The sequence below is a fragment of the Argopecten irradians genome, chromosome 9 (genome assembly GCF_041381155.1).
Source record: "Argopecten irradians isolate NY chromosome 9, Ai_NY, whole genome shotgun sequence".
Taxonomy (NCBI): domain Eukaryota; kingdom Metazoa; phylum Mollusca; class Bivalvia; order Pectinida; family Pectinidae; genus Argopecten; species Argopecten irradians.
In genome coordinates, this window is record NC_091142.1 from 42,314,057 (window position 1) to 42,320,056 (window position 6,000).

The following is a 6,000-nucleotide window of genomic DNA, read 5'->3' on the forward strand; positions in this document are numbered from 1 at the left end:
GGATTGACATATAATGACAGACATCGCTTGTAAGGCAAACATATTTAATGAACAGATTAAATCAGCATTCGCAGCATAACACGATCACACCATACCACAAAAGGGACTATCACTACACACAACCATGCCCGAAATTAACATTAAACAACAAGGGGAGAAAAGGAATAGAAAAACTCCTTAAAAACATCAACCCACACAAAGCTTCAGGACCAGACAATTTACACGACAGACTATTAAGAGAATTAGGGGCATAACAACATTCATACTTACGAAAATGTTCACTCACTAAATACACAGCACATTCTGTTTTCTTTCCCTATCTGCTCCTTTCTTTTATTTAGTGTCTCCTTCTCCTATTCTTTTGCTCTGCTTAACCTGTCTTGTGCTCATTTTGTCAAACCTACATGCACCGTCGCTTTTACCTACCCTATGGATGTTCCTCTCGCATATGATTGTAATTATCTTTTTCATCCCCCATGATGGGTACTGATGTTGATTTCTGGAGGGCTTCCATAGGTTCTTTTTATTCCAAAATGTGCAAGATTCATGCTAGCTATTATGTTAAAACGAAAATGGCATCTTTCCTTTTGATACTTTGAACGAATAACAAATACGCTACCCTTGTTTGTACACTGTCGATCCTTCAAGCGACCATAAACACAATTATCGCTGTTCCTATTCTGCTCCGTTTACTTATGTCCGGAGACATCCATCCAAACCTGGTTCAGATAAACACATCTACTTTTCACTCTCTAAACTTAATGCAATTAAACGTCAGAAGTCTACGCAATAAGATAAATTGTGTTGATATCGTCTGCATTACAGAAAGTCATTTACATTGTTCAATACCAAACGAAGATATCCATATATACGGTTTTAGTGACGAGCCTTTTCGCAAAGATAGAAATATGTTTGGAGGTGGAGTTATTATATATTTTTCAAACCCTATTATAGCTAAGCGAAAATATTATCTCGAATTTGCAAACGACGAAATTATCTGGGCAAAAGTAAATTCAAACAACACAATATATATTGTTGCAAATATGTAAAAATCCCACAATATTACAAATTCAAATGATATCTGTCAACGCCTGAAACTCTCACTAGATAATGCATTTGACATTACTAACAATGTAATATTATTGGGTGACTTCAATGTAGATTTTTTAGACTTAAACCGAGAGGAATTATATAACATACTTACATCTTTTAATCTTACCAGTATTATACTGGAACCAACCAGAACGGTTGCAAACTCATCTAGTTGATTGATCCTATTATAGTAATTGATACTATCACTACAATCCTTTCTGATGTAATTGAAGTTGACAACTCAATACGTGATCATAAAGCAGTTTTTGGAATAATTGGAATCAAAGAGATTTTGAAAAATTAGTTAAACGTAAAGTATGGATTTATGATCAAGCAGATATCGATCCGCTAAAAACAACCATTAATAATGTTCCATGGCAAGAACAGTTTGACTCGTGTAGTGATGTAAATGACATGTGTAACTTCTTAACTGTTAGTATTAGGATGGCTATGGATATATGTATACCTTCTAAATTAGTGCAAATACGCAAACACGACAGACCATGGTTTAACAACAACATTAGAAAACAAATACGTATACGAAACAGATTAAAACATAAAATGATAAAACACAATACTAATCTCAACATATCGAAATACACGAAAGCACGAAACAAAGTTAATAATATGATCAAATGTGCCAAGGAAATATTTTTCGAAAACGTAGATAACCTTATTGACAGATCCAATTCTGACCCCAAAACATACTGGAAATTACTTAAACTCTTACTTAAAGGGGAAAAAACACCGATATATCTCCCCTATATTGTGAACATTCATCGAATTTTACTTCTGACGACACACAAAAATGCAACCTTTTAAACGATTACTTTAGATCCATATCGACAATAGATGACCAAGGCAAACATCTACCTACATTTAATATACAAACTGCCTCCACATTCACCGATATAGTTATAACAACCGATGAAGTGAAATATATTTTAAGTATTTTAAGTATAAATAAAGCAACAGGTCCTGAAGGAATAAGCCATAAAATGTTGAAATCGATTATAAACGAGATTGCCCTACCTTTGTCTATTCTATTTAATGCGTCCCTTCAAACCTGTTCTTATCCCGATAGTTAGTAAATAGCAAACGTTATACCTATATTCAAGGGTGGTAATAAACACATTGTATCTAATTACTGACCAATTTCATTACTAAGTTGTATTGGAAAAATCTTTTAGTATACAAACATATTTACATTTTTTTCAACCAAAATAATATTATTTACAATCATTTCTACCAAAACACTCTTGCACACATCAGCTAATAGAATTATATCATATCATGTTGCTGTCTTTAGAAAATCATGAACACATACATTATTTAGCTTTTGTTTTTTGCGATTTTTCCAAAGCCTTTGATAGAGTTTGAAACAAAGGCCTCCTATACAAACTTCAGCAATATGGAAGAAATGGAAACTTACTTACGGATAGCTAATTATCTGTCGTGTAGAAAATAGTCTGTTTTTTATAAATACATCAAATTCTTTTTGAAAAATATTAATGCTGGTGTATCACAGGGCTCTGTCCTAGGTCCTCTATTTTTTTTAATTACATTTATATTTAATGATATCTCAACCGAAATAGTTTCGCTATGTCGTCTCTTTGCTGACGACACCTCGTTATCATATTCTTCTAAACACTAAGAAGATATTACACGTGTTGTAAATATTAAGTATTCGGGAGAGGACGTTACTAAGCTGGTAAAACTTTGTCCAATCCCTGTTGTCAAAAATTTACGACAATAGAAATATGTTTAAAATCAAAACCAGCACATTACCGACAGATTGGGAACACGCAAACGTAAACCCTATTTGACGGGTGAAGCATTTCGTATTGATGCATAAATCATTTCGTATTAATGGATAAAGCATTTCGTATTGACGGTTGAAGCATTTCGTATTGACGGATGAAACATTTCGTACTGATGCATAAATCATTTCGTATTGATGGATAAAGATTTTCGTTTTGACGGATGAAGCATTTCGTATTGACGGATGAGGCGGTTCGTAATGACGGATGAAGCATTTCGTATTGAAGGATAAAGCATTTCGTGTTGACGAATAAAGCATTTCGTATTGACGAATAAAGCATTTCGTATTGACGAATAAAGCATTTCGTGTTGACGAATAAAGCATTTCGTGTTGACGAATAAAGCATTTCGTATTGACGGATGAGGCATTTCGTATTGACGGATAAAGGATTTCGAATTGACAGATGAAGCATTTCCTATTGATAGTTGAAGAGTTTCGCATTGACGGATGAAGCATTTCGTATCGACGGATGAAGCATTTCGTATTGAAGGATGAAGAATTTCCTATTGACGGATGAAGGATTTCATATTGACGGTTGAAGAACTTCGTATTGACGTATGAAGCATTTCGTATTGACGTATGGAGAATTTCGTATTGACGTATGAAGAATTTCGTATTGACGAATAAAGCATTTCGTGTTGACGAATAAAGCATTTCGTATTGACGGATGAGGCATTTCGTATTGACGGATAAAGGATTTCGAATTGACAGATGAAGCATTTCCTATTGATAGTTGAAGAGTTTCGCATTGACGGATGAAGCATTTCGTATCGACGGATGAAGCATTTCGTATTGAAGGATGAAGAATTTCCTATTGACGGATGAAGGATTTCATATTGACGGTTGAAGAACTTCGTATTGACGTATGAAGCATTTCGTATTGACGGATGAAGAATTTCGTGTTGACGAATAAAGCATTTCGTATTGACGGATGAGGCATTTCGTATTGACGGATTAAGCATTCGTATTGACGGATAGAGCATTTCGTATTGACGGAAGAAGCATTTTGTATTAATGGATTAAGCTATTGGTATTGACGGAAGTTTATATCCGGCAGTAGTTATCGGTTAGTATGTGCGGCAGTTCAAATAAAATATTATATCATATCTTTTCAATCCCGATCAGACAGTTTTGTTGTTAACTGGAAACGAGTTTCCAATGACCAACTCGACACTTTTCGTCTATAAGTGCAACAAGAAGTCAAAGCGCTAGACGACGCTATATCGACTGATCTTAGTAACAATGATATGCTTCTGAAAAGGTTTTGTAAACAAATTGATAAGGCTGCGAAGGAGTGTTTACCGCAAAAGACGCATAGACCTTATTTGAAACCATATTGGAAAGACGGTAATGTAAAATCAGCACACAAGCTTATGCGAGAACAACGTATCATATGGATCGCACATGGTCAACCGCGCGGATTCTGCTATGCATCATACGCTAAATATAAAGAAGCAAAACGAAACTTTAGGAAAGAGATGAATAAGGCAAGAGAAGCTTACTTAAACAAGCAATATGAAGACCTTATGACGGCTGCAGAACTAGACGTCGGAACATTTTTCAAGGTAGTGCGCTCAAAGAATATCCGAAAAGAATCATGTAACGAGCTGCGTGTTAATGGCGAGATAGTACGAGATCCTGATACACTTAGAGATATCTGGTACCAACACTATAAGCATTTAAGTAGTCCTATAAGCAGGGCTCTCTTTGATGAAGAGTTTAAAACACATATTGAATCAACAGTGGCAAATCTTCATGTGCAGTCATTTGATAATGTTGATACAATCTTGGATACACCAATTACTAGTGAAAACATATTGTTTGAACTGAAATCAATGAATAGAGGAAAAGCGGCTGGACATGACAAGATATCTGTTGAACATCTTCAATGTTTGTCAGGCATTATTGTGGAATTATTGGCAAAAATATTTAACAACATTATACGAACCGAAATCTGCCCGGATCATTTCAAGTTAGGAATATATAGTTATAACGCTATATAAAGGAAACAATAAAAATAGACTTGACGTCAACAGTTATAGGGATATAACCTTAATGTCGGTAATTCAAAAGCTTTTCGAGAAAATAATTTACAGACGTTTACTTATATTTTCGGAGATTAACAATTTTCCCTCTAAATTCCAACAAGGATTTCGCCGGGGATGTGGTAGTATTACGGCAGGATTCATTCTAAATTAAAGTATATCTAGCTATATGGAAACGTCATCTCCGGTATGTGTAGCATTTTTAGACAATCAAGAAGCCTTTAACAGTGTTTGGATAGAAGGCCTCTTCTACAAACTATACCAGCTCGGAGTCAACTCGAAAACATGGAGACTTTTGTATAACTCCTTTCAAAATATGAAAGCTATGGTACTCTATGGCGGGAAAATGTCGGAAACCTACTTCGTCAAACAAGGCGTAGGTCAAGGCCGCATCCTATCTGCCTGGATGTTTCTCGTCATGATTGACAGCTTAGCGCATGAATTGGACGTCTCTCGAAATGGAATAGTTGTGGAAAATATACATATTCCATGTATACTTCTCGCGGACGATACTTGTGTCATATCTGGAAGCAATACCACACTGCAACGACTCCTCGATATCGTATACAACTACTCACGGAAATGGAGCCTCAACTACAATTCTACTAAAAGTGCAGCAGTAATATTTCGTACAGAGAGAAGAAGAGTCGATTTAGGAAAATGTAAAGTATCACTTGGTGAAGAACAACTTCCTATGGAAAGATCAAAAATATACGCGGGCATTACTTTCAACGAAAACCTCAAAAGCGACCTCGCTATGCAGGAGTCGACTGCCAAGAATAGGAGGAAATTGAACAGCTTCATTTCGATAGGAATTCACAAAAATGGAATGAACCCTATCTCAAGTGTTTCAATATGGAAAAAAGTGATTTTACCATCTCTCTTATTCGGATGTGAACTGTGGAGTAATTTTTCCAACACCACGTTAAACGATATGGAAATATTTCAGCGTCAAGCCGCGCGCAGAATACAAGGATTCGACACCCGCTCTCCGAAAGCTGTAACTATATCATCATTAGGCCTTAGCGAGATAAATGCAGA